Source organism: Oryctolagus cuniculus, chromosome 1, assembly GCF_964237555.1.
Source record: "Oryctolagus cuniculus chromosome 1, mOryCun1.1, whole genome shotgun sequence".
Taxonomy (NCBI): domain Eukaryota; kingdom Metazoa; phylum Chordata; class Mammalia; order Lagomorpha; family Leporidae; genus Oryctolagus; species Oryctolagus cuniculus.
Genome location: NC_091432.1, coordinates 19,927,558 through 19,947,869, shown reverse-complemented (window position 1 = coordinate 19,947,869; position 20,312 = coordinate 19,927,558). Strand labels below are relative to the sequence as shown.

Genomic DNA, 20,312 nt, shown 5'->3' with positions numbered 1-20,312 from the left:
AGATATCTGGGCTAAGGACAAACCAAAATACCAGAATATTCAAAACCCTGTTTCATTTGGCTCTCACGTTTTCAGTATAGCTATATCTACAAAACACCCAGCGTTTCAAATGAGTATTAGAATTAAAATTCCATTAAAGTGTTCTGTAAACAGCCAAGCAAAGGACATGGCACAGGACATGCTTTCGTAGTAGAATGAGCCACGGGGGACACTGCTCAGGGTGGAAAATCCATGGACAGACAATCTGACGCAGCATAAGGTACACGAAAGCTGGCAACACCCGGACTCAGAATATTACTCCAGTGCTTCCGGATCCTATGCAAAAGCAGGTGTCAAGGTTATTGTCATTAATACACCTATTTTTGTTCCTTTAAAATGAGTTTAAAGGAAAGCACTGAGTAGTATTTTTTCCCCTTCTTAGAATAAAAACATAGAAAAGCTTTAGCTACCTTTCGTCTACCCTGTTTGCTCTCAAACAAGTTTATGTGGTAAACTGTCTCCATATTGAATGGCTGACTGCCTTTTATAATCTGAATTAGAAAATGCAAAAAAAAAAAATCCTTTAAAGTCAAACAGTGGAATTAACATATGAGCAGAACTCCTGTGGGCATTTAAATCCGTAATTAAAAAACCTGAGACACGTTGGCTTGGCAATCGTTATTGTCTAACGTGCACAGATAGCCAAGAGGTACTGAAATGCGACATTCTGTCCCACATGACTCACTCACTCAGCAGAGCCAGCCTCGCCGAGAATGCCGAGAAGGCCTTACAGCTTCAAATGCCTGCCCCTCCGAAGGTCTTCCCCCAGCTCTGAAAAACACCCAGAGGGCCTGTGGAGACACTGTTGAGTGTTTGCTACTGAGAAATCTGCTTTTGCTAGCATGCTCCATTTCCACGTAGGAAAAGAAAACCCTTTGTGAAAAATGAGAAGTCTGAGAGCAGGAACACAGGCGCGCACACACACGCAAATCATCCTTCCTATCTGATGTGTGAGCACAGCACACAGCACAGCCATGGAGCTCCGAGCCTCCAGATTATAAATAGGCTGCCAATCCAGGCAGCAGCTGCCTCACATCACTCTGCTTTCCCTCTCTGATTCTATTATATCTCAAAGACGATGCGCTGACTTCTACAAGTTTCCTCTGTGCTAACAGGTACACCGTACACAGGCCAAGGAAATTTGTTTTTATGATTATTCACATCAGACAATATTCCATGCTAATCTGCCATTGTTGACCTTATTTATACATGTATAAGGGGTTTAACAGGTTTGCACTCCTGCATTTTCTCTTATAAATTAAGCCTTCGGTATTATAATTCTGCACTCACTCGCAGTCAACCAAGAAATTGCCTTTATAAAGGCAACTGAGCACCCTGCCCTTTCTGGGCCTGCAAAACAGTACTACCTACACCTGAATGCAGACGCCTGCACAGGAAACACATAAAATACAATGCAATTTGATTAAGTCTTTAATGCATACAACTCTTTCAAGAAGGAAGCAAACCAATCAACTAAATGCGCTGCATAACATCTTCAAAATGCCCAAGTGCTAAAGACACTCCCTATTCACCTTGTGTCAAAAGAGGACTAACAGCCGAAAGCTATGAGGAGGCGCCTTTGGCCCCCATGTGGGAAAGGCCCTTTCCAGAAATTGGTATTCAGGACACACGTCTTCAAGAATGACTTCTATCTTCTCCCTGTCCTGTTTCCAGCATATAATTCACATCGGGAAGATACTTGATAAGCAAAGTAGCCAATATTTTACTTCTTCATTTGTAATAAGTACGTTAACAATTCATTTTTGGCCATCTAAGAAATGTCACTCCCAACCCACAATATAGCCTGTATCATGCCAAGGGAAAGTAGTCTGAACTTGTTTTCTTTCTTTGCTAATAAGGAATTCACTTCACTTCAGCGAGATAATACTGCACGCTAATGTGTACCACAGCTGGAATTATGGGATAGGCTGGTAGCTAATTCTGTAAATGAGTGATTTGGAAATCTCTGGGGACTTTTTTTTTTTTTTTTTTTTAAAGGAGGGGCCTGGTGGCATACAACTAAAAAGGAAGTGAAGAAAGTTATCTTGTCCAAAAATTACATGTGCATTTGTATTCTTAATTTTCCCCAAAACTTTCTACTTTCAAGAGTTTGCTTGGTGTCAGGATGCAAAATTACTTCAACTTTCAAGTACATGCACATACATCTAACCCTGAACTTTTAAGTGGAAAGTCTCGATACCTCTGGATCAATCTCACATTAATTTCTAAGAAAATAATAAAAATTGTACATCAAAATAATGTTAACAATTGAGTGGTAAGCTTACAGGCAATTTCTGCTTTGCTAAGTTGGCTGGAGGTTTTACAATAAACATATATCATTTTCCTAACAAGAAGACAAATAGCACTAAAGGATTTGGGGAGGGGGTGAGTTTTCCTTCCTTATACCCTAAGGCATCCTGATTCAATTGTATTCTCACTTTGAAGTCTACATGGTAAAATACTTCTTTACACTTTAAAAGTTTACCTTTTAGGGTATTTTAAGATTTTTTTATTTGCTCTAGTGAATATTACTATATCCTTGAAGGACAACACAACACAACACAGGGTGACTGCAGATTATTAGATGCACCTGCAAATCCTATTAGATCTCCAAACTGAATCCAAAGTCCAACATTTATGTATTCATGGTTTATTAATCTGATCTTTTCCTTTTAAAAAGGTAACATAATGTAGCTTGTAAAAGACTGGTATCCGCCATGATGAACTAAACCATGGAAATAAAGGTTGACTTTAAACTCGACAGATGAATTTTGGTCCCTCAGCCTTTGGTCACTTTTCTGTGTTAATGTTCTGGAAACGGTCTTTCACTGATTAATTCTACTTCACATTTACTGATTCACCCTCAAATATCAGCTTCACCAAACAATACTATATTCTATTGTAGAGACCCAACTAAGTACCCACTCTGAAAACAGATTTGTTTTTACGCTATAGTTTCCTTGAGTTTAAAATTCAAAAAATTCTTCAGTCATCACTGTTAAATTATACTCTCATATTCTTAACTATATAACTTAGCAATAAATTTCAGGTCATTTCCAACAGTGCACCTAGATTAAAAACAACAAATACCCTCCAGAAGTGCTTTCAGTTAAAGTATTTCAACTTTACTCCACCTCACCTATGCTGCAGTTACACAGTAGAAATAACAACAAAGGCATACAAGAAAAGAACATGAACTCCTAAACTGGAAGGGAGAGAAAGGAAAAAAAAAATTTTATTAATGAAACTGCTATAACCTGATTTGATAATTACCCTTCTCACTGAAATTTATTCTCAAAAGTAGAAGGCAGTGCACTACCCTCTCAAGAAGAAAGCCCTGACATATACAACTAATACAGTAGTTACAGTCTATGGGCAAACAATACAGCCAAAGATCCCCTTGCTAATACATACATTAAAATTAGCCACTGCAGGTTTGTAATCCCAGGTTATGAAAACTGCCATCCAGAGAAAAGGACCAAGGTACATTCTGGGTTTCTATTTTCTGATTTCTTTACGTATGTGCCAAAACACTCAAAAATTACTTTTTCTCTCCATAAGCTCTTTTGCTCCAATCAAGAATGCTTCTCTCATTTTAATGACACTGCATGATCTTTATTCTTACCACATGATCTTCCCAGGTTTTCGACATTTGTCTAACATTATGATCAAGAGATCCTTCTGGCCAGCACCGCGGCTCACTAGGCTAATCCTCCGCCTAGTGGCGCCAGCACACTGGGTTCTAGTCCCGGTCGGGGCGCCGGATTCTGTTCTGGTTGCCCCTCTTCCAGGCCAGCTCTCTGCTGTGGCCAGGGAGTGCAGTGGAGGATGGCCCAGGTGCTTGGGCCCTGCACCCCATGGGAGACCAGGAAAAGCACCTGGCTCCTGGCTCCTGCCATCGGATCAGCGCGGTGCGCCGGCCGCAGCGCGCCGGCCGCGGCGGCCATTGGAGGGTGAACCAACGGCAAAGGAAGACCTTTCTCTCTGTCTCTCTCTCTCACTGTCCACTCTGCCTGTCAAAAAAAAAAAAAAAAAAAAAAAAAGATCCTTCTGTGAACTAGCAAGAACTAAAACCTGAGTCCAATGGTTGCTTTTCAAAAAATAATAATCTGAAAAGAGACAATGGGGAAAACAATCTTTTTTCCTCTGAAATGTTTGCATAAGCTACTTTTAGTTAGCGTACTCTTTTTCAACCTAAATTTTACTGTGCACATTTAGAAGATGTCATAAGATACATATATGTAACAAAATCATCTCGTGTAACCCATCCACCATCCCAGTTATCCACCTTTTACTCTCCCCCACAACTGCAGTCATTTAGCAAAAATCCTGCACACAATACACTATTATTAACTACAGTCCTCTCTTGTGTATCAGATCTTTCCACCTGTCCATTAAATACTTACTACTTTGTATCCTTTGACCTACAGTTCCCTACTTTCTCCCCGCAAACCTGGCAATCACTTTATTCTCTCTATATAGTTGTCATTAGTCTACTCTCTGAATGTTACTAAAGTTTAACTTTTAAGCAACCTTGAAGACAAAACTGAAAAAGATCTTTTAACCCTAAAATGCATATTTTACATAGTTTTTAACAAATGCATCATAACCATAATAAAACCTAATTTCACTAAATCTTAAATTTGTGATCAAATGACATTTTACATTCCCATCCAATTATTTCTACTTAAAGAACTTGAAGGCCAGCGCCACGACTCACTAGGCTAATCCTCCGCCTGCAGCGTCGGCACCCTGGGTTCTAGTCCCGGTTGGGGCGTTGGTTCTGTCGTGGTTGCTCCTCTTCCAGTCCAGCTCTCTGCTGTGGCCCAGGAGGGCAGTGGAGGATGGCCCAGGTGCTTGGGCCCCTGCACCCGCATGGGAGACCAGGAAGAAGCACCTGGCTCCTGGCTTCAGATTGGCGCAGCACCGGCCATAGCAGCCAATTGGGGGGTGAACCAACGGAAGGAAGACCTTTCTCTCTGTCTCTCTCTCTCTCACTGTCTAACTCTGCCTGTCCAAAAAAAAAAAAAAAAAAAACAAAAAAAAAAAAAACAAAAAAAAAACAACCTAACTTGAAGATCATTTCTTCTAAGACAGAATATATGCCTCTGTGTTTGTGTTTGTGTGTATGTATGTTTCTGAAAGTAACTGATAGGTGGAAGTAGGGGTGGGTTTGGGAATGTGGGGAGTCTAGCCAGACAAATGTTGATTTCACAACCATAGCATCTACCCATATTTGCTCACAAGAAAACAGACTTCATACTAGCACATCATACAGAACTATAAGGAGCTAGAGACTAGAAGGGCACAAGGTTCTGCAGGAAATTCTTGTGTGACGCCACGCTCAGTAAAGAAGTATACCTGGAGGCCCAGCGCTGTGGTGCAGCAGGTTAAAGCCCTGGCCTGGGGCGCCAGCATCCCATATGGGCGCTGATTCTACACCCAGCTGCCCCTCTTCAGATCCGGCTCTCTGCTATGGCCTGGGAAAGCAGAAGATGGCCCAAGTCCTTGGGCCCCTGCACCTGCGTGGGAGACCTAGAAGAAGCTCCTGGCTCCTGGCTTCAGACAGACGCAGCTCTGGCCATTGTGGCCTTTTGGGAGTGAACCAGTGGATGGAAGGCATCTCTCTCTCTCTTTCTGCCTCTGCTTCTAACTCTGCCTTTCAAATAAATAAATCTTAAAAAAAAAAAAAAAAAAGGAATGTGCTCATGCCTGCCCCTTATGGCCACCTCAGCTCAAAGCCTCAGGATCAGCTCTCTTCTTCCTTCCTCTGCCCTGCGGCCCACTTTCAATCAATTGCTAATCCTGCTGATCACTGTTCTCCAATACTGTCCATTCCCACCTCTCCTCTCCATAACTCTTGTCCCTTAGCTGTGTCAGAAATCATTTCCACAGCCCTAAACCACAATGATATGATCCTAACTACACTCCCACATCCCATTTCTTCCTTCCTGTACAGTGCTGCCAGATGAGTATCAAGGAATAGAGCTTAGATTGATTATGTTACTTCCTTGGCTTAAAAAAGCAAAAACAAAAACAAAATACAAGACTCGCAGGCTATAATGGCAGGAGGAGCCGGGGCGGCCTTTGGAGCCTCTGCTGAGAGGGAGACAAGGCTCGCAGACAGCCCATGGGGCCTGTGAGGTGAAGTCACAGAGGTCACCTAGCTGTTTGTGCAGACCATACCAATGCATTATTTTTCTAGTGAACATGCTTAATAATAAGGCAGTACAGATTTTTCATTGTTTAGCTAGGGGATTCTTTCCTCTTTAGATTAACAGGTGCTCTAAGGCAGATCAAATCAAATGGGATTGGCTGGAATTCTTCTGGCTTTGCACATAAGGCCAACGGTGTCTGGAAAAGGATGCAAACATCCTATTTTTTTCTGGAGACTTTATTAACACCATACTCAAAAGCTGGAAGTAACCTAAAGCATTCAGAAGTGACACCAGAGACGATGGAAATGGGGTGAGGCATAAGGTGGGATTAAAGTTAGCAGCAGCAGCACTATGGGGTCCAAGGTCCTGGACTGGACCGGGTCACATGTCACCCAGTTTCCCCCAGCACACATCTTTTTGTTCTTCTTGACATAAAAATGAAAGCCACAGCTTTATTAGCTAGTAGCTCAAATCACAGTTAAACCCCAAATCTTAAGAGCTGCTTTAGACAAAAACCTGTCCTAACCTCTACACATCTTTCGAAAGGGGAAGCAACAGAGTCTGACTTAGTGTAAAGTAACATTCAGTGCCTTTCAAATTACCCTGCTACACGCAATGATGCTAATTTCATGCAAAGGGGGTATCATATTATCCTGTTTACAGATGTAAAACAATTTCATTTAAAATTTTGCAAAAGTTAAAATATCATAGAATCACCCCTCCATCCTAGAGACAAGCATCAGTAACTAATTCAGTCTTTCTGGTATCTTAATTTCATGTTAACAGTTGGGGTCATACTGCTGTTGAGCCACTTAACTGTTCATTTTACAATATATCATGGACACCCTTCCACATCATCTACTCCTTTTTCTTAACAACTACACTGATGAATATGTTATATTTTCCTTAACCAATTCCCTACTAATTGTTTTTGATTGTCCACTATTATTTTTATAAAGCTAAATGGAGCTATGGCTTAGCAGGTAAAGGTGCCACCAGCAGTGCCAGCATACCCTAAGGGCACTGGTTCAAGTCAGCTGCTCCACTTCTCTGGCCAGAGCTCCGTGATCCAAAGCCAGGAGCTTCTTCCCTGTCTCCCATGCGGGTGCAGGGGCCCAGGGACTTGGGCCATCTCCTACTGCTTCCCCAGGCCATAGTAGAGAGCTAGATTGGAAGTAGAGCGCCAGGACTCGAACCGGTGCCCATACGGGATGCCGACGACACAGGCGACGGCTTTAACCCGCTATACCACAGCGCCACCCCCCACTCTTATTTTTTACTGAGATCTATTTTTTTTTATTTTATTTATTTATTTATTTATTTTTTGACAGGCAGAGTGGACAGTGAGAGAGAGAGACAGAGAGAAAGGTCTTCCTTTGCCGTTGGTTCACCCTCCAATGGCCGCCGCGCTGCGGCCGGCGCACCGCGCTGATCCGATGGCAGGAGCCAGGAGCCAGGTGCTTTTCCTGGTCTCCCATGGGGTGCAGGGCCCAAGCACCTGGGCCATCCTCCACTGCACTCCCTGGCCACAGCAGAGAGCTGGCCTGGAAGGGGGGCAACCGGGACTGAGATCTATTTTCAATTGACTTTTTACACATATGACTAACTCTATGTTAAGTAAAGAATTCAACAAATAGTATGAAGAAGAGGTAAAATAAACTGCTCAGCGACAGTCAAGACAAGGGCTGTTCAAGTCATGGCTTCTCAAGGTGTCAATTTCACTTCTACAGGTTTCCTTTTAGGTGCTCTATTAGTCATCACAGATCAGGGAGAACATATGGTATTTGTCCCTTTGGGACTGGCTTATTATCACTAAGTATGATGTTTTCCAGATTCATCCATGTTGTTGCAAATGACCGGATTTCATTTCTTTTTTAACACTGTGTAGTATCCCATAGAGTACATATCCCATAATTTCTTTATCTAGTCTTCAGTTGATGGGCATTTATGTTGATTCCATGTCTTAGCTATTGTGAATTGAGCTGTAATAAGCATGGGGGTGCAGGTAACTCTTTCATATGCTGATTTCATTTCCCTTGGGTAAATTCCCAGGAGTGAGATGGCTGGGTCATATGGTAGGTCTATATTCAGATTTCTGAGGTCTCTCCAAACTGTCTTTCATAGTGGTTTTACCAGTTTACAGTTCCACCAACAGTGGATTAGGGTACCTTTTTCCCCACATCCTTGCCTTCACCTGTTGTTTGTTGATTTCTGTATGAAAGCCATTCTAAGGAGGGTGAGGTGAAATTTCATTGTGATTTTGATTTGCATCTCCCTGACAGCTCGTGATCCTGAACATTTTTTCATGTGTCTGTTGGCCATTTAGATTTCCTCTTTTGAAAAATGCGTGTTTAAGTCCTCTGCCCATTTTTTAACTGGGTTGTTTTGTTGTGGTGGTGTTTCTTGATCTCTTTACATATACTGGTTATTAATCCTTTATCAGCTGCATAGTTTGCAAATAACTTCTCCCATTTGTTCATTTGTTGGTTGCCTCTTCACTTTCCTGTTTCTTTTTCTTCTTCTTCTTCTTTTTTTTTTTTTTTTTTGGACAGGCAGAGTTAGACAGTAAGAGAGAGAGAGACAGAGAGAAAGGTCTTCCTTCCGTTAGTTCACCCGCCAATAGCCACTGTGGCTGGCGTGCTGCGCCGATCTGAAGCCAGGAGCCAGGTGCTTCCTCCTGGTATCCCATGCGGGTACAGGGCCCAAGCACTTGGGCCATCCTCCACTGCCTTCCCAGGCCACAGCAGAGAGCTGGACTGGAAGAGGAGAACTGGGACAGAACCGGTGCCTCAACCAGAACTAGAACCCGGGGTGCCAGCGCTGTAGGCAGAGGATTAGCCTAGTGAGCCTCGTTGCCCGCCCCTGAGTGTTTCCTTTGCAGTACTGAAGTTCTCAATTTGATGTAATCCCAATTGTTAATTTTGGCTTTGACTGACTGTGCCTCTGGGGTCTTTTCTAAGAACTTTTTGCCTGTGCCAGTGTCTTGCAGGGTTTCCCCAATGTTCTCTAATAATTTGATGCTATCAGGTTGTAGATTTAGGTGTTTAATCCATTTTGAATGGAATTTTGTATAAGTTGTAAGGCAAGGGTCCTGCTTCATACTTCTGCATGTGGAGATCCAGTTTTCCCAGCACTGTTTGTTGGAGAGACTGTCCTTGCTCCAGGGATTGGTTTTAGCTCCTTGGTCAAATATAAGTTGGTTGTAGATGCTTGGATTGATTTCTGGTGTTTCTATTCTGTTCCATTGATCTATGCCTCTGTTTTTGTACCAGTATCAGGCTGTTTTGATTATAACTGCCTTGTAGTATGTCTTGAAATCTGGTATTGCAATGCCTCCAGCTTTATTTTTATTGTATAAGATTATGTTAGCTATTTGAGGTTTCCTGTGCCCCCATGTGAATTTCAGCATTTTTTTTTCTAGATCTGGGAAGAATGTCTTTGGTATCTGATTGGTATCACATTGAATCAGTAAATTGCTTTTGATAGTATGGACATTTTGATGATACTGATTCTTCCAATCCATGAACATGGAAGATATTTCCATTTTTTGTATCTTCTTCTATTTCTTTAATATTTTGTAATTCTCATCATAGAGATCTTTGACATTCTTGGTTAAATTTATTCCAAGATACTTGATTTTTTTTGTAGCTATTGTGAATGGGATTGATTTTCGAAGTTTCTCAGCTGTGGCATATCTTTATATACAAATGCTGTTGATTTTTGTGAATTGATTTTATATCCTGTTACTTTACCAAATTCTTCGATGAGATCCAATAGTCTCTTGGTGGAGTCTTTTGGATCCCCTATATATAGAATCATATCATCTGCAAATAGGGATAGTTTGACTTCCTCTTTCCCAATTTATATCCCTTTGATTTCTTTTGCTTGCCTAATGGCTCTGGCTAAAACTTCCAGGACTATATTGAATACCAACCTTGTCTGGTTCTGGATCTGAGTAGGAATGCTTTCAACGTTTCCCCATTCAATAGGAGGCTGGCCATAGGTTTGTCATAAATTGCCTTGATTGTGTTTAGGAATGTTCCTTCTATATCCAATTTGCTTAGTTTCCATCATGAAAGGTGTTGTGTTTTATCAAATGCTTTCTCTGTACCTATTGAGAAAATCATATGGTTTTTGTTCTTCAGTTTGTTAATGTGATGTATCATATTGATTGATTTGCAAATGTTGAACCATTCCTGCATACTATGGATAAATCCCACTTGGTCTGGGTGAATGATCTTTCTGATGTGTTGGTGGATTTGACTAGAATTTTGTTGAGAATTTTTGCATCTATGTTCATCAGGGAAATTGGTCTTTAATTCTCTTTCTCTGTTGCATCTTTTCTGGGTTTAGGAATTAAGATGATGCTAGCTTCACAGAAAGAATTTGCAAGGGTTCTCTCCCTTTCAATTGTTTTGAATAACTTGAGAAGAAGTGTAGTTAGTTCTCAAATGTCTGGTAGAATTCAGCACTGAAGCCATCAGGTCCCAGGCTTTTCTTTGTTGGGAGGGTCTTTATTACTGATTGAATTTCTGTCTTGGTAATGGGTCTGTTTACGTTTTCTATGTCTTCATGACTCAGTTTAGGTAGGTTGTATGTGTCCAGGAATCTATTCATTTCTTCTAGGTTTCCCAGTTTGTTGGCTTACAGCTCGTTGTAGTAATTTCTGAATTCTTTTTATTTCTGTGGTGTCTGTTGTTATGTTTCCTTTTTCATCTTTAATTTTATTGATTGGGTCTTCTCTCTCCTTTTTTTGGTTAGTTGGGCCCATGGTATGTCAATTTTGTTTCTTTTTTTTTTTCAAAAAACCAGTTCTTTGTTTTGCTGATCTTTTTTGTTATTGTTTTTTGGTTTTGAGTTTATTGATTTCTTCTCTAATTTTAATTGTTTCTTTTACTAGTTTTGGGTTTGGTTTGCTGTTGTTTTTCTAGATGTTTGAGATGCAGATAGTTCATTTATCTGGTGCCTTTCCAATTTCTTGATGTAGGCACCAACTGCTATAAACTTTCCTTGTAACATTGCTTTTGCTGTATCCCATAAGTTTTGATATGTTGTACTGTTGTCTTCATTTGTTTCCAGCAATTTTTTGATTTCTCTTTTTTGATTTCTTCTATGACTCACTGTTCATTCAGGAGCATGCTGTTCAGTCTCCATGTGTTTGTCTATGTTCTAGAGATTCCTAAGCTGCTGATTTCCAGCTTTATTCCATTGTGGTCTGAGAAGATCCATGGTATTATTTTGATTTTTTAAAAAATTTGCTGAGACTTGCTTTATGGCCTAGCATATGGTCAATCCTAGAGAACGTTCCACGCACTGCTGAGAAGAATGTGTATTCTGAAACTGTAGGATGAAACATTCTGTAGGTATCTGCTAGTTTGGTAGGTACACTATCCTCCACAGGGCTCCAAGCGGGATTCCCTCTAGGCTCTTATTGCAGGTTTTTTTGCCAGTGGCTTGGGCTACTGCAGTCTGGTCTCGCTCACTCTCCAATGCTGGTGTGGAGGATCTCGGTTGTTGGGGTCCTGAGTTGTGCATGTCCTTGCCCTCCACATAAGTTCACTGTGTTCCTCCAATTCGTGTAGAGTTTGCTCTGCAGTTTTCTCCCTAACTCTTCCCCTCTATGATGTTTGGATGGGAGCAATTTACTCATTTATCACACGAGATATTGAATACATTAGACTATGTTAGGCACAGAGAATATCCTCTTGAATAACAAAATGAAGTCATGACTCTCATGGAGTTTAAGAATTGGAAACAAGGAAGGATAAGTACATAATTATGTCAAAAGTAATAAATGTCAGATTAAAGGGAACAGGATAAACCAGGCAAATGTCCAGCAGTTAGACCCAATCTGTTCTGGATGTCAGGGAAGACCTCCAGGAGGAAATGGTATTCACAGAGAATTGAAAGACTGTGTGAGTTCACCAAGGTGGAAAAGAGAACAATACTTCAAAAGCAAGAATGATAAATTCAAAAGTACAGAAAGACCATGGCTTAAATTTGGAGTTGGGGAAGGGACTAAAAAGTTGGAAAAAGTAGGTATATTCCACAGATCTGTTCAATTACGATGGGATTTTGGACTGGGTCCCAAGAGCAAAAGTAAAACACTGAGAGGTTTTAAGCCATGATTCGGATGTACATTTCTAAACATCCACTCTAAGTACAGGAATTAAAAGGGGGAAAGTCTGGAAGCAAAGAGATCCACAAAAAGACTTACTAAGCCAGGCAGAAAGGAAGATGGTGTGTGCAAAAGGCAGTAATTATGGAAAGAAACAAATTCAAGACACATTGAAGAGGAAGACTGGCAGGACCCAAGGAGACTGATTCTGAAGACAGAGAAAGGGAAGACTCACCTAAGCCTTTCAGAGCCAGGAGTAACATTCAGGTTTCTGGCTATTTATAGCAGATAGTGGTTAAAATGTCCCTTCTTAAGGAACACCATGGGAAATAAGCTGGAAAAGAGATCATGAGTTCTATTTGGGATGCACTGACTTTGAGGAGCAGGTCGGGCAGCCAAGTGACATCATTGAGAGGGCAACCGGATTACAATTCCAGGTTAGAATCATGGCCTTTCCTTTTACTCCTTTCCAAGTTTCCTTGGTTATACCAGGGTACCACTAAAAGTTCACGGAAAATAGAACTAAAAGATAAAGTTTACTTTGGTGCAATTTTTTCATAGTATTCATTGCCACAAACTTGTTGAAGACCTCTCCATTCGGGTGAACTTTAGAATGCAACTAAATGTGAAATTCCCCAAACTATCCACTGGAATCTTAAATGAAATTACAGTAAATTTACAGACGTCAGGATAATTAACTCTATAAAGTGTTGGTCTCATCCAGAAAAAAGATAGGTCTTCAAAAACTTCATGGAAAATGCTTATTATGAAAAAACCTAGGCATGGATTTTACTTCTGTACATCAAAATAAACCTCTTTTCACCTCATTTTCCACAAACTTTAAAAAATATTCTCGCCAGCGCCGCGGCTCACTAGGCTAATCCTCTGCCTTGCGGCGCCGGCACACCACGTTCTAGTCCTGGCCGGGGCACCGGATTCTTTGCCAGTTGCCCCTCTTCCAGGCCAGCTCTCTACTGTGGCCCGGGAAGGCAGTGGAGGATGGCCCAAGTGCTTGGGCCCTGCACCCGCCTGGGAGACCAGGAAAAGCACCTGGCTCCTGCCTTCGGATCAGCGTGGTGCGCCGACCGCAACACGCCAGCCGTGGCGGCCATTGGAGGGTGAACCAACGGAAAAAGGAAGACCTTTCTCTCTGTCTCTCTCTCTCACTATCCACTCTGCCTGTCAAAAAAAATATTCTCATATAATTATTCAAAATTCTTTTGTATCTCCGGCCGGCGCCGCGGCTCACTAGGCTAATCCTCCGTCTAGCGGCGCTGGCACACCGGGTTCTAGTCCCGGTCGGGGCGCCGGATTCTGTCCCGGTTCCCCCTCTTCCAGGCCAGCTCTCTGCTGTGGCCAGGGAGTGCAGTGGAGGATGGCCCAGGTGCTTGGGCCCTGCACCCCATGGGAGACCAGGAAAAGCACCTGGCTCCTGGCTCCTGCCATCGGATCAGCGCGGTGCGCCGGCTGCAGCGCACCGGCCGCGGCGGCCATTGGAGGGTGAACCAACGGCAAAGGAAGACCTTTCTCTCTGTCTCTCTCTCTCACTGTCCACTCTGCCTGTCAAAAAAAAAAAAAATTCTTTTGTATCTCTAAGTAAAGGTACAAGTATTATACACTTCTTGTTAAGCTACTTATTAGATTTTAAAAAATGACCGCTTGGGGCAAGTGTTTGACCTGGGGATAAGACGCTGCATGTAGATGCAAGCATCCTGTCAGAGTGCCTTGGTTCGGTGCCCATTACTCCATTTCTGACTCTAGCTGTCAGCTAATGTGCACCCTGGGAGGGAACAGGTGATGGGTTCAAGTATTTGGGTCCCTGTCACCAACATGGGAGACTGGACTGAGTTTCCAGATTCTGGCTTTCACCTGACCCAGCCTTGGCTACTGTAAGCATTTAAGGAGTGAACCAGCAGACAGAATATCCCTCTCTTAGTCTCTGTTTCTATGTGTCTTTCAAATAGAAGGAAAATAAATCTTTTAAGAGGTGTTTGTCTTTATGACTAGAAGACTTTTTTTTTCTTTCTTTTTTTTTTGACAGGCAGAGTGGATAGTGTGTGAGAGAGAGAGAGAGAGACAGAGAGAAAGGTCTTCCTTTTGCCGTTGGTTCACCCTCCAATGGCCGCCGCAGCCGGCACACCGCGCTGATCCGAAGGCAGCAGCCATGTGCTTCTCCTGGTCTCTCATGTGGGTGCAGGGCCCAAGCACTTGGGCCATCCTCCACTGCACTCCCAGGCCACAGCAGAGAGCTGGCCTGGAAGAGGGGCAACCGGGACAGAATCCGGTTTAGGATTAGCCTAGTGAGCCACGGCGCTGGCCTAGAAAACTTTTTCTATTATTATTTTCTCACAAGGTATTGCTTATATAAAGGAAAACTTTGAGTTCTGATTTTTACTTTATATATAAGCAACTTACCACTGTTAGTTTTAACAATACTCACTGATTTTCCTGGTTTCTCTAGGTAGACAATCATTTCATTTTCAAATAATGATAATAATATTTATTGTTTCAATAGTATTTTTCATTTCTTTGGCCTATGTTATTGTATTAGCAGGAATATCCAGAAAAAAAAATCCTCCCTTTTGCCCTGGACAAAATAGCTGTTTGTGCATTTTGTTCATTTTTTCAAAGAATCAACTTTTGGTTTTGTTTATTTTACTGATTTTTAAATTCTGATTAATTTGATTAGGAGTATATCCCTATGCAAGAATTTTCAGAAAACCTTTATTTATAGTATATTTTATGAGTCAAATTGTCTTTCTCTTACCTTCATACTGCTGTGATCTCAGAACTCTGTGAAGTTCCATGATTTTCTAGTACTCAGAGATACTGATAAGAAAAACACTCAGGCCGGCGCCACGGCTCACTAGGCTAATCCTCTGCCTGTGGCGCTGGCACCCCGGTTCTAGTCCCGGTTGGGGCGCTGGATTCTGTCCCGGTTGCCCCTCTTCCAGTCCAGCTCTCTGCTGTGGCCTGGGAGTGCAGTGGAGGATGGCCCAAGTCCTTGAGCCCTGCACCCGCATGGGAGACCAGGAGAAGCACCTGGCTCCTGGCTTTGGATCAGCGCACTGTGCCGGCCGAAACGTGCCAGCCGTAGCGGCCACTTGTGGGGTGAACCAACGGAAAAGGAAGACCTTTTTCTCTGTCTCTCCCTCTCTCTAACTCTGCCTGTCAAAAAATTTAAAAAAGGAAAGAAAAAGGAAAAACACTCACCTAATTCTTATATTTTATAATGAACATTTTGGTTATTTTTTACTTTTCTAATTTTTTTTTTTTTTACTATTAAGAAGTTTGTGGGGGCCAGCATTGTGACTTAGTGGGTAAAGCTGCCACCTGAGAAGCTGGCATCCCACATGGGCACCAGTTCATGTTCCGGTTACTCCATTTCCAATCCAGCTCCCTGCTAATCGCCTGGGAAAAGCAGCAGAAGATGGTCCAAATGCTTGGGCCCCTGCCACCAGCATGGGAGATCTAAAAGAGGCTCCTGGATCCTGGCTTTGTCCTGGCCCAGCCATCTGAGGACTGAACCAGTGGATAAAGACCTCTCTCTCTCTCTGTCTTTCCCTCTCTCTCTGTAGCTTTGACTTTCAGGTAAATAAATAAATCTTTAAAACAAAGTTTGTGGACTTTTGCCAAACCAACAGTTAAGAATGTTATACTATCATAGTTTTAATGATCTGTGATTACTTTAAGATATATTGTTTATGGGTGAAATGGTCATCTTTCCATCTGACTGTTGTTTATAGCCCTAGCCTGCATTCCTGCTAAACTAGGGTCCTTTTGCTTTTTATTTGCTGAACTTCTTATGCAGTCGAACATTAAGCCCTTGACTGTAATGTAAATTAAAAACTATGTTATCTTGGTTGGTGCCACAGCTCACTTGGCTAATCCTCCACCTGCGGCGCCGTTACTCCAGGTTCTAGTCCCAGTTGGGGCTCCGTGTTCTGTTCCGGTTGCTCCTCTTCCAGTCCAGCTCTCTGCTGTGGCCTGGGAAGGCAATGGAAGATGGCCCAAGTGCTTGGGCCCTGCACCTACATGGGAGACTGGGAGGAAGTATCTGGCTTCTGGCTTCAGATTGGCGCAGTGCGCCGGCCATACCGGCCATTTGGGGGTGAACCAACGGAAGGAAGACCTTTCTCTCTCTCTCTCTCTCTCTCTCTCTCTCTAACTCTGCCTGTAAAAAAAAAAAAAAAAAAAAAAAAAAAACTATGTTATCTTAAAAACTAAAAAAAAGCAAGAAAGAAAAGAGGGAGGGGAAGACGAGGTAGGGAATATCATATTCTTAAAATTCTATCTATGAACTAGATTGAATCTGTCAAAAAAAACTAAATAAAATTTAAAAAAAAATTTTTTTTTTTGACAGGCAGAGTTAGACAGTGAGAGAGAGACAGGGAAAAAGGTCTTCCTTCCTTTGGTTCACCCCCCAAGTGGCTGCTACGGCTGGCGCGTTGCGGCCGGCGCAGTGCGCTGATCCAAAGCCAAGAGCCAGGTGCTTCCTCCTGGTCTCCCATGCGGGTGCAGGGTCCAAGGACTTGGGCCGTCCTCCACTGCCTTCCCGGGCCACAGCAGAGAGCTGGACTGGAAGAGGAGCATCCGGGACAGAATCCATTGCCCCAGCCGGGACTGGAAATTGGGGTGCTGGCGCTGCAGGCGGAGGATTAGCCTAGTGAGCTGCAGCGCCAGCCCTAAATAAATTTTTTTAAAAAGTTTATGAGATATTCTTTTTTCTTGAGAATTTTTTATGTTTACTTTTTTATTTTCATCTACTTGAAAGGCAGAGTGATAGAGACAGAAAGAGATAGAGAGAAAAAGATCTTCCACTCACTGGTTCATTGCCCTAAATGCCTGTAATACCTAGGGCTAAGCCAGGACAAAGCCAGGTGCCCACAGTTCCATCTGGGCCTCCCATGTGGGTGGCAGGGGCCCAAACATTTGAGCCATCATTCACTGTTTCTCAGGATGCATTAGCAAAAAGCTGTGGGATGTAGGCATCACAAGCAGTAGCTTGAAGTGCTGCGCCACAGTGCGTATTCCTGCTTGAGAACTTCAAAATTTTAGTAAAGCGAGTGTGTTTTTCCCTCTCAGATAATCCTGTGTGGCATCCAGTAAAGAGTTTTATCCAAGACCTGATGTGTTTTTCTCAGCTCAGCAACTTTTCTCCTGTTATCTCTTTGATTATCACTTGTTAACCTCCCATCACATAATTAAATCTAGTCTCCATATTTTTTTTCTCCCATATTCTACATCTGTTTGGCTTTCAGCTATTACAGAATTTAAGTTTCTTTTAATGGACTAATTCACCTTCTAGCACAGCCCATTTTGTCATGCACCCCTCCTACTGAGTTTATGTGTATATACTCCTATTTATTTCATTTTTTCAAAAACTATTGAGTACCTGCCATGTGCCTGATTCCATTCCAGGCATTTGAAGGAGGCAAAGGAGTCAGCTGTGTGCCTATCACAGAGCCTTCCCGGCAGAGAGAAGCAATACAAGGACCACAAGCCCAAAGTAGCTGGAGCCGAGAGCAACCTAGAGATCAGATGGGCCATGAGGGCTTACAGGGAAGCGACGAGGACCTGCCTTTGTTCTGGGGTAATGGGAACAGCCTGTTTGTGTTTTATTGATGAAATAATATCCTCTCAAATCTCACTGAGAATACTAATGAAAAATTTAAAAAGTTATCTCCTGTTTTCTTGCATTAGCTATTTCAGCAGAGGTAGGGTGGGGAATATGTTTTGATTGCTCAGCTTCATTCCCCAGGTCCAGTCTGCTGATCCTCTTCATCACTGGTCATTTTTTTTTCCTAGTCGGCTTATGGTTGCAAATAAAGGCTTAGCTAAGTCAATGCACATGTGGCCATAAAAGTCCAGAAGGCCTGTCCCAGGCAGTGAACACGTGGACAAGTCTGAGAGTAGCCCAGTAAGTACAGGGTCCACCTTACAGGAAGGAACTGTTCCAATTCTCAGGACCCTGACGGGGTCAGCTTCGAGAGGTCTATCTTGAACCTAGATCTCTACGCCCTCATCTGCGTACTCTTCATAGAAGTCGCCAGTATCTACTCTCAGGTGAAGCATGGGTTCAGTTACGCATCTGGAAAGGCTGAAAGGGCAGTGTTCTACTCAAGCCTTCTGGGTCGTACAGACAAAGGTCAATATCGTAAAGAGCAAACTAAAATTATGGATCACTATCAGGATCTCAAACTAAACTGCACAATCTGCAGCTTTCCAGAGTCCTTGACTGAAGTCAGAGGAAATAATTTAAAACTTTCCCCATGATTAAAAATATCTGCATGAATGAAAAATACCAAGTGCTTATCAATCTGTTTAAGTTTTCTGCATCTTCCCAAGATTTGCAGGCGATACATCTATGAAAAACCTCAAATGAGTGTACTCTTATTTCATATCAAATGCTTTTTTATTTTAAGGAAAAAGAGATTTAGATTAGGCCTTTCATAACCCTGAAGCACATGTACCTGAGAATGTCCCAGCAGAATGAACCTGCCATATCTTTCTGGGCCAGCTTCTGAGGATGAACCACGCCAGATCCTAGGTCACTAAATGCAGTCTCTTCTGAACAACCTCTAGTAGTACTCCCAAGTGACTTTTCACTCTACTCCTGCATTTCAGTGGGTAGAACATAATGCAAGAGCCGGCGCCGTGGCTCAATAGGCTAATCCTCCACCTTGCGGCGCCGGCACACCGGGTTCTAGTCCCGGTCGGGGCGCCGGATTCTGTCCCGGTTGCCCCTCTTCCAGGCCAGCTCTCTGCTATGGCCAGGGAGTGCAGTGGAGGATGGCCCAGGTGCTTGGGCCCTGCACCCCATGGGAGACCAGGAAAAGCACCTGGCTCCTGGCTCCTGCCAGGATCAGCGCGGTGCGCCGGCTGCAGCGGCGGCCATTGGAGGGTGAACCAGCGGCAAAAGGAAGACCTTTCTCTCTGTCTCTCTCTCTCTCACTGTCCACTCTGCCTGTCAAAAATAATAAAAAAATTAAAAAAAAAAAAAAAAAAAAAAAAAAAAAAAAAAAAAAAAAAAGAACATAATGCAAGCCCCATAGGAAATGGAATCGCTTTAAGCACAGTGGTCCCACCTCAGCGGAAACTCAAGGAAGGATAGAGGTTGGTGCAGTGGTGGTAGAAGGAAATGCACTACACTGATAACACTACAGGTAGTTATAAACAAAAACATTGTATTATACAGACAAGAAAAGCCTTTTAAAGATTAATCCCAACATAATTTAGCAGCCAAATTACAAGTAGAAGAGACAATATTTGAACAGTGATTTTAAAATGGTGGGGAAGAGTGAGAGCTTGGGACTCTGTAGCCCTTGTACAATCTAAAGTGACTTTCTGAGAGTGAAATGGTGGATTATTCATTATTGCGGTATATTAGGAAATCAAGGTTCAGCAACTAATCCAATCTAGTGCACTGGAAACAACAGTATGTATGGAAGGACTGCAGTACGAGGTCCTGCTGGTAACAAACACTTGCTCATGATTCAATTCTGAAGCATCTTACACAAAACTGCACACTCTGCTGCAGAGTACAAGATTCTGAATACGTTCAAGTTTAAACACCATTGCAATTTTTCCTTATAGCTCGGATTCTCTCTTGTGAATTGATTATTTAAGTAGCAAAAGCCTAGGAATAGCTCTCCCTTTCCTCTACTGGTTAAATATAAATCTATTCACCCTTAGAACTGACAGAGCTCAGAGTAGGCGCCTACACACACACACACACACACACACACACACACACACACGTAAGGTTCTTGATCTATCCAGAGAATGGCTGTACCAGGTCAGGTCCTTCTTTTGTCAGTGCACTAGATTTGAACACGCCTGTGTAGTAAATAGGTCGCCCTCGCAGGCTTTTTTCCCTGGTAAAGATAATACAGTGAACACTAAATACACGTACTTACTTCTCTTTTTTAAAACAAGTATAAAAATCTAGCTCCCTGTTCTCCCTCCTTCCCCACAGGGCCCCCCCCCAAGAATTT

At 42.6% G+C, this 20,312-nt stretch overlaps 1 protein-coding gene across 34 annotated transcripts in view; it reads right to left on the bottom strand.

Annotated features, from left to right (window-relative positions):
- The window catches only part of PHF21A (PHD finger protein 21A), a 219,553-nt gene that overhangs the window by 97,227 nt on the left and 102,014 nt on the right, over positions 1-20,312 (bottom strand). The gene's annotated exons all lie outside the window — the stretch shown is intronic.